Raw genomic sequence first — 10,132 nt, 5'->3', positions numbered from 1 at the left:
TATTTTCAATCAGAATATTTTAAACCATTTCAAAAGCCAATTCTTAAAATATATTTTGAAACCTTAAATTCATAGTCGATTTTTGTAATCTGGCTCTGATACACTAAATGTAACACCCTAAACCCAGCCTATACGTTGTGGCCGAATCTGGAGATGCCACATAGAAGGGATTTTGCAACCATCTAACTTGATAAAAACCTTAAAGTCATAATCTCTTTATTAGTTTCGTTAAATTCAAAACATGTTTTTAATTAGTCCATTGCCTTAAATAATACCATTTAAGCGGAAACTTATTTTCAAATAAAGAGTTCGTGTTTAGGAAATCGTACAAGTTTTTAAAAACCTTTACTTTTGATAAAATTTGAATTATGTCACGCTTTGCAGTTATAAAATTATAAATTTGCAATCTAACCCGAATTAAAAACAAAGCAGTCCGTAAAGTCCAATTACATAAAATAAAACCCCAAAATAAACTAGGTCATAAAAATTAAACTAGTTTGAACATGTGGTCACCGAGGGGCTCCGCTGCACCAATCCGCTTAAGACAGCGGGTTACTTGTACAGAAGAAACAGAAAGGAGTGAGTTTACATAAACTTAGTGTGAATCTCATAGAATTAAGCATACACACAACCAGATAATCTCAATCAATCAGATACAGATTCAGGCTTAAGCCTTTTACAGTTACAGAGGCATATTCGGGCCTAAGATCATTTCAGATACAGATATACAAGTCAGAATCAAAATTCAGATATCTTACCCCCATCTTCTACATACCATCTCCAGCCATCCCTACACATCATGTGGGGTTAAAAATACCCACCCAGCCCTACACACCATGTTGTACCGATGCGGCACATATTAGAAATAATGTAGCTGTGCTACCAGAGATTAGGCATAATATGCCTTTCAAAACACTTCCTCTAACATATATATCATTCCACCCCAATCACATTAACAGACATGCATATAGATTTAACTAATAAATCATGGTTTTACAAAGAGATAACAGATAACAAATATAGGCATGCTTAAAACAATACAATAGTCTAACGAAACACAAAGGTTTAGGGTTTAGTAAGTCTTTACCAACCCTACGGTAGGTCCACAATCGATTAGGATAACCTATGCGACCCTACGAAAAATTTCAGCATCATGGACCTACATGCCCGTGTGGCCCCACACGCCCAGATTGGCCTTGCCCATGTGGATCACACGGCCTGGTCCAGAAACCCACACGCCCTTGCGGACTACCCATGTGGGCCCACACGTCTATATGGCCCACACGCCTAGTTTGGCGTAGCCCGTGTGGCCCACACTGCCACACCCCGGCCAACACATGGTCGTGTCCTCAACACGACCTAGCTTTTGTCAATCACACGTCCGTGTTGTCGCACACAGCCTACCACATGGGTGACCACACACCCGTGTGGCGTCGAAAGAGGCATTTTTCAGCTTTTACCGAAAGCTCGATTTCTGCGTTTTAGGTACACGTCTGGGATCGTTTCGATGCAAAACCACTCCCGAGTCTCCAAAAACCAAAAAATCAACGAAACACCTTCACGAAATCAATCTTAATTCACGATTAAACTGAATATAAAAAATTGACAACATTCCAGATCAACCATCCGTCACTTACCCCAACACTCTGATGATTCGATTACGGTTTTGAACGAAGAGAGCCCCTTTCCTCTTGATTTGCTACTGCCAAAAACAGACAATGAGGTTCCAAACGGAAGATTTTTAAATGTAAAATGAAACGGGTTTAAAGAACCTCCATTCGAGCAAAGAACTATAAGCTCACATACCTTTGCCGAGCGAAAGATCCCCAAATAACAAGAATAACAATGGTGTAATAGGCCAATTTTGGCCTGGGCCCGAAAAACTTTAATAACCGAATAAATAAACCCAAATGATGCAATCGGTTGAAAACAACCCAAAAAGGGCCAAATTGAAAGACAATCATTAAATTAGGGCCAAATCAAAAAGATAGAGAAAGCCAAGGAGTTATCAAATTTTGTTGACTTTGTAAAAAGCCAAAAATAGGAAGATATTATTTTATTTTTATTTTTACTTTATTTATTTTATTTTATTTTCTTTTAATTTATTAAATTAGTTAGGCTATTTTTAGTAAGCTCCATGTATATAAATAGGGGTATTTTGTTCTTTAAAAAGGATGAATTACTCTTGTATTCTAACTTCAATTTGGAATTGGATTATTCTCTCTTTTCCTACTTCTATTGGAATTGAATTTTTTTCCCTCTTTCAATTTGACGTGGGTATTTTGTCCATTTCGTTTCAATTCCTTTGTTTTTTTCTAAATTTGTCCAATTGCTTTTAGCCCCTCCACTTTTTATGATTTTACAATTAAAGTTGTTTTTATTTCTAAATTTGCCCCACGGTTCTACTGCAGTTTTAATTTGGTCCCCCTGGCAACAACGCGTTTTGGGAGAAGGGATATTTGTTTTTTGGTCCCTCCCTGTTTTGCGCGTGTTTTAATTCAGTTTTCCCCCTCTCTTTGGCCCCAAAACTTCTAATTTCAATTCAATTTATTTCTTTTTCGACTCTTTTGGCTATTTTATTGTTAAATTAATTAATTTGAGTTTTATATTTATTATTATTATTAGTATTATTATTTCTGTTATTATTGTTACTACTTATTAGTATTGTTATTATTATTATTACCACTATTACTATTATTATTTTATCACTATTGTCATCATTATTATAGTATTATTAGTATTATTATTACTATTATTCTTATTATCATTATTTTTATTTTTATTTTTTAAAACCATTTCACCTAACATTTCGTTAATTCATATGTTTATTTGTTCACTTTCAATTTAAATTAAATTCTCGCTAGAATTTCCTTTGTTATTTCATTAATTATTTTATTTATTTCATTTTTATTTTATTCTTGTCCTCATTATTATTATCTTATTATATATTATCCTGTTATGTAGCTATTCATTTATTTATTTATGTCTTTATATACCGCAAGTTTATGTTATTCGTTATTATTATTGTATTTGTATTATCATTATTCACCAAGTATGACCACTTTCTTGTTTTAACTGATTTTCTATTTTAAATGTTACATTGATTTTATCTTTTAATTTTTTTTATTTTTTACCCAAACTCATAAAAAAAAGATTTTTCAAATAAAAGCAATATTCCGTGGTTGGAAATTCGAGAAATCGTGCCTTAACGTGATGGGTTTTGGTTTTTCGTTTGACCAAATAACTAAATATCCTTTTAATTGCACGCTTTGGAAATCATGAGATGGTATCAGTTTTGAGGGCTTAAAATGTCGTATCCTAACGTACTGGATGTAATATTTTATTCCTTTGAAACGAGTGAGTCTTAAATTCCAGCTCGAGTTATTCAAACACTCCTTAAAAAGGATTGTAGTTTAAAACTTTTCAAACTCTCGACATTAGGACATTAGTTAATCAATCTGGTACCAACCTTGGGTGTGACGAGGGTGTTAATCCTTCCTCGTACGTAACTGACTCCCAAACCTGTTTTTAATATCGTAGGCCAAAATTAATATTCTAATAAAACAAAATGTTTTATGAGGTGATCCGATCACACTTAAAAAAAAAGATTGGTGGCGACTCCAAACTTTCGTTTTAAAAAGTCAATTCCCGTTTTTCAAAAAAATGGTTTCGACAGCTTGGCAACTCCATTGGGGACCTAAGAGAGTCGAGCCGTAAATTGATTAATTTATTTCTTTTCATCGAAAATTGAAAATCCAATTTAAAATATGATCCTTTCATTGCATTTCATTTGTTATCTTTGTGGTTTATGTCATAATACCTGCTTCATTGGTTCGAGTCTTTAAGTAGTTTTGCATATCGCATTGCATGACCGCTTGGTCTTACCCTTTAAGTCAGAGTGAAAAACTAGTCCTTTATGAGGTTTTCACCTCCGCATGGGATAGTGGATCGCTTTCGAGATACATCCGTACCTATGTCTTCTTGAGATTTTCATCTCCGCATGGCCATAGGGAAATGTATTCCTCTAAACTGAACTCGGTCCATATGAGCCTGTAATGGGTGAAGATCGAGGAATCTGCTGGTTCAGGTACCCTTTACCTTAGAACCAAACTGTATATAGCGAGCCTTAAAAGCCCATCCTAGGCAGAACCACCAAACCCCTAGAGGTCACCAGAATAGGTGTTCTATTTGTTGTTTATTTCTTCTGTATTGACGTGTTTTGTTTTGTTTATGATTGCATTGCATTGCATCATCATAGAAAAGAGGTGTTGATTCACATTTAGTTACTAAATAGAGAGTTGTTCATGGAAAATAGATTTATTGATAAAGTGGAATATAATACGGTTGTCCGAATATGGTCCGAGTAAACACAACGAGAGAAGGCTGATAGTCCGTGGAGGAATATATGACTATGCTTCACTGCCTGAAGATTCAAGCCGACAAAGATTATTCGGGAGCCATTAAATTTTTTAAAGAAGCTAACAAGTCTCACGGGGATGAGTGGGCGATGGATCACAGCCCAGATCAAACAAAAAGGAGCTAGTAGAGGCATCCATTGGGAAGTTCGCGAGATTTGATCTTAACATCCAGATATGAAGAAAGGGATCGATATCTTCGCCTGAAGTATGAGGGCGAGGCCATACACGTTTCTATTTTATGTAAAGAGATTTGTTATCTAGAAAAGTTGTTCTAACAGAATTGAACTAGAATCAACGTCTCTTTTTGCATTCATTTTATGCATCTGCATTGTATTTTATCATATGCATTAGATTTTCACAAAAGGACCCTGATTAAAAAAATCATTTCAGTAATTTGGAAACCGACAAAAATCTATCAAGTACGCATCCTTACGATACACAAAGAAGAACTAAAGCGATAGATAAAACATTAGAAAGATTGGAACAAATAAAGAAGGAAATGCAAGTGCAGATGCAAACACAAATACAAGAACAGTTGGCAAAGATTCAATAGGATATGAGGGACCAGGTGCTGGAGTCTCAAAGGAACATGATGAACCAATTGACCTAGTTGTTGACTGGGGGGCAAGAAAAAGGAAAAAGCCCTATGGTCAATTCTGGGGATGACAATGAAGATCTTCTCTACCCCACTGGTTTTACCACGACAAACGCTTAGACACAACTCGAGGTGTACACGCGAAGGCTATCCGTCACAATCAGGCCCCAACAATTTCAGGCCAGTGCCTCAATACCAATTAACTATCAAACAGGCTTAGGCTCTAATCAAGGAGATAACCCAATTAATCCCATAGTCCCTGATCTAGATGACATGGTGGAAGCCGAAAGAGCGATGGTGGAGCTCCCAAAACAATTGGAAGACCGATGTAGGTGGTTAGAGGAGAAGTTCAAAGCAATGGAAAGTGCTGACTATCACTGTGGGATTGATGCTAAAGATTTGAGCTTGTTTCCAGACCTGGTGTTTCCTTTCAAGTTCAAAACTTCTGAGTTCGAGAAGTATAACGGGACTAGCTGCCCCGAGGCTCATCTTACCACGTTTTGTAGATGAATGACTGGGTATGTCAATAATGATCAGCTATTGATTCACTGCTTCCAGGATAATCTGGTTGGGGCAGCATCCAAATGGTACAACCAATTGAGCCGTACCAAGATCAACTCATGGAAGGACCTAGCTCAAGCTTTCATGAAATAGTATAATCACGTAACGGATATGACCTCTGAAAAAATCACCTTGCAAAATATCAAGAAAAAACCAAACGAGAGTTTTAGGCAGTATGCCCAAAGGTGGAGGGAAGTTGCCACACAAGTCCAACCACCTCTGCTAGAAAAGGAAACAGCCATGCTCTTTATTAATACTTTGAAAGCTCCATTTATTAATCACATACTGGAGAGCACAACCAAAAGTTTCTCAGACATAGTAATCTCTGGTGAAATGATAGAAAATGCGATAAGGTGCGAAAAAATAGAAGTATGGGAAAGCACCGAGAGATCAACCCCAAGAAAGAGGGAGAATGAGGTGAATAACATAAGCACATACAATAAGGTCATTCAAAGTCGATTACTGTGAGCCAGTCGAAGACAATAACCACCAACCATCAGACCCCTTGAGACAAGCAGAAAAGTTACAGTTCACACCTATATCCATGACATATGGAGAGCTGTATCAGAACCTATTTGATGCACGCATGGTGTCCCCTTTCTACCTAGAACCGATACAACCTCCTTTTTCCAAATGGTACGATACAAATGCTCAGTGCGAATACCATATTGGAATCATTGGGCATTCAATCGAAAATTACACCGTGTTCAAAAAACTAATTGAAAGGTTTATTAAAATGGGGATTGTGAAGTTTGACGACTCATCCGCGCCCAATGTAGTAGGAGTTCCACAATGAAGAGGGGCATGAAATCCAAGAATGCATCGAGTTCAGGGCTCTGGTGCAGGAAATGATAGACAATAAAGAAATTGAATTTTATGAAGATATTGAAGGCCCAGTGGGAATGTTGGGGAATATAAACATTAATGACATATTCAAAGAGGAAACCGGGGAATAAAACTTTCCAAGCTTCTGTTCTTACGTACTTGGGGGTGTTTTGAACAATGGGACTGTGGAAAAGATCTTGTATTTCTTAGAGTCAATTTAGAGTAATATTCAAAACACGTTTGTCGTTTTAAGCCTAGAAGCAATAAAAATATTTTTGTGAAATAGGCTTGTATCCAAAATCTTTATTTCAATAAAATGCATCTTTGCTATCATTTCAAATATTCTTTTATTTTATACAAACAATTATTCTTAGATTCTTTTGTTCTTTGGACTTTCTTTCAAGTATTCTTTTATTCTTCATTCATGATCATACCATACAAATAATTATTCTTAGATTCATTTATTTTTTGGAATATTCCTTCGTACCTACAACAGGTCTCCATATATCAATAACATGAGCGATACTACTACTGACCTAGAATCTCTTTTTGAGTAAGATATGTGTCTAGAGGGATCTCAGGACTTTGAAGATAATAAAGATTGTAGCCTATCTCTTGATTTGTTAAGGATGGTAGAACAAAATGAAAAAATAGATCTTACCTTATAAAGGGTCAATGGACATCGCGAGCCTAGGAGAAGAGAAAGAGGTGAAGATCGGAGCCTATATCACCACAGAGACAAAGTGAGACCTTATTGAGTTATTCTAAGAATTCAAAGATGTTTTCGCATGATCGTATCAAGATACGCCTAGGCTACTAAGACATGTGGATGCTGTTAAGGTTAAGAAAATCTTAGAAGAGGTCCATAAGGGTGTCTGAAGAACACATGCTAATGGTTTTACAATGGCCAAGCAAATCATTAGGTTCGAGTACTGCTGGTCCACCATGAAAGGGGATCGCATCAGTTATGCCGTAAATACCAAATTTATCGAGACAAGATTCATGTGCCTCCTTCATTCCTTCATAGTCTTTCTCTATGTAGGACATGGATGTTATTGGGCCGATCTCGTCAAAAGCTTCTAGCAGACATCGCCATCTTTACGTCACTAAATAGGTGAAAGTCATTTCATATGCCAATGTTACAAAGTCGACAGTTATCAAATTTTGCAAAAAAAAAAAAGATCATGTGCCGACAAAAAATGCTAAAAAGGATCATATCCAACAATGCACAACAGCATGATATCAAAAGTTCACAGTCTGTTCAAGACCAGACACCATATCACTCCAAAATGAATGGTGCAGCAGAGGCAACCAAAAAAAGAAAAATATCGTGGGAAAAATGACCGAGACTTGTAAATATTGGCATAGGAAGTCACCATTCACCTTCTAGGCTTATAGATCGTTAGCCAGAACCTTCGCTGAGGCAATACCTTTCTCATTAGTTTATGGAATGGAAGCGGTTTGCCCATTGAAATTGAGATTCCTTCTCTCCAAGCTTTGATTGAGTCAAGAATTGGATGAAGCAGAAGGATCCAGTGAACTTAATTGAAGAAAAGAGGTTGAAAGTTACCCGTCATGGTCAAAACATACCAAAAACGAATGATGCGAGCCTACGACAGAAAGGTTCATCCTAGAGAATTCCACAAGGGGGACCTGGCATTAAAAAAGATCCCCCCTATGCAAAAAGATTTCAGATGGAAATGGATGCCAAACTGGGAAGAACCTTATGTGGTAAAGAAGGCTTTTTTCTAGAGAAGTGTTGATATTAACTGAGATGGATGGTAAGAGTCTGCCTAATCCAGTAAATTCGGATTCAGTTAAAAGGTACTTCACTTAAAAGAAGAGGCTAAGATGAAAACCCGCAAATGGTGCAAAAAAAGGGGGGGGAGGCCGAGGTGAAGACCTGCAAAAGGCACCTTGAGACCAAAGGGGTTTTGAATTGAAAACCCGAAAGGGCAACTCAAATTTCAATCAAAGATGAGGCATGTGGTAGTCTTGTTATGCTGAATTAACAAAGAGAAAGTATGCTACATCTTGGGGCATCGACGAAGTACTCTGGATCCCCTAAACACATATTGAGCTCAAAATGGTCCTCAAGAAGTTTGTATAGAGAAGCTCAGGCTACGATATCTGGGGCACCTAGTTTTCATTTTACCCATTTTGAATTTGCTATCCTTTGACTACTTTATTTGTTTCGAAATACGCTTCCAATAAATTTCCTTTTTAATTGCATTTGCTATCATTAATTAACTTATTTGTTTTGAGCTATGCTTTCTATTAATTTCTTTCTTGTCCATTGTTATGATTTTTTTCAAGAATTTTGCATTGAAATAATGATTAGTGGACTAATAATACTTTCATAAAAGGATTTTAGCATATTACTCTGAAAGTTTCTAAATAATACAAGAACCTGAAACAGGACTATTGTTCAGAACTCACCAAGCCTAAGGGTTGGAAATATTGGAGAAAGATGATCATCTTTTTGGACCTTTTATTGGTTGAACAAAAAGACAAGACATTTCGTTAGTGATCCAACCCCGACAAATAACGAGCAATGTCAACCCAAGTGTAAAAGGGGATCATTCTTAGGAAAAGAAAAATGATACTCTGCATTCATGCAAATATCAGACATATACATCTGCTCATTACACCCAGGGAATGGTGTAACAGATCAAATTAATTAAAGATGATACAAATCCTATACCTCTGAGTTGCAGCAAGATGGATAGAAGAAACCAAATTTTATTCTCCTGAAGTTGTAGTGGGTGGTACAAACTTTATGTCCCAGAAGGTACAGTAGAAGGGACTCTGAAATTACAACGGGGCAATTTGTTAAGCAGAATGTGATTATTTCCTTGGTTTTCTGTCATGAATACCAGTCGAACAAGATGGCAGCGTAATACGTCAGTGATAATGCCCTGATGGACAATGAACGATGATACTTTGAGCATTTAAAAAAGGATCATTCTCATTTCTGCATTCATATATCATTCATAACACATCTAGTTAGGAGCATTTGATTCGTTTCGATCATAGCATCCTAATCATTTGGCATAAGCATAAGTACATGAAACCGATTCTACAAATCATGTCCTTAGAGGACGGTGTAGCAACATCGGTGAATTCACAGATCTTATCTCCATGAGGTAGCAATGGAGCAGATCGAAGACGATGAATCTTATCTACTTGAGGTAGCAGGGGAGCAGATTTTAGCTACCAGCCTTATCTCCTTGAGGTAGCAAGGAAGCAGGCCGAGATTGTAGTCTTGTCTTCCTGAGGTAACAAGTAAGTAGATTAAAGATTGTAGATCTTATCTCCTTGAGATAGCAGTGGAGCAGATCGAAGATGGTGAATCTTATCTTTTCGAAGTTGCAAAGGAGCAGATTTTAGCCACCAGTCTTATCTCCCTGAGATAGCAAGAGAGTAGGCCGAAGATTGTATTCTTATCTTCCAGAGGTAGCAAGGAAGCAGATTGAAGATTGTAGATCTTATCTCCCTGAGATAGTAGTGGATCAGATTAAAGATGGTGAATCTTATCTTCCCGAGATAGCAGGGGAGTAGATTTAAGCCACCAGCCTTATCTCCTTGAGGTAGCAAAGGAGCAGGCTAAAGATTGTATATCTTATCTCCCTAAGATAGCAGTGGAGCAGATCGAAGACGACAAATCTTATTTTTCTGAGATAGCAGGGGAACATATTTAAGCCACTAGCCTTATCTCCTTGAGGTAGCAAAG

Source organism: Gossypium arboreum, chromosome 8 (genome assembly GCF_025698485.1).
Source record: "Gossypium arboreum isolate Shixiya-1 chromosome 8, ASM2569848v2, whole genome shotgun sequence".
In the NCBI taxonomy this organism is placed as follows: Eukaryota; Viridiplantae; Streptophyta; class Magnoliopsida; order Malvales; family Malvaceae; genus Gossypium; species Gossypium arboreum.
The sequence above is the reverse complement of the archived record's forward strand: the minus strand, read 5'-3'. Positions refer to the sequence as shown.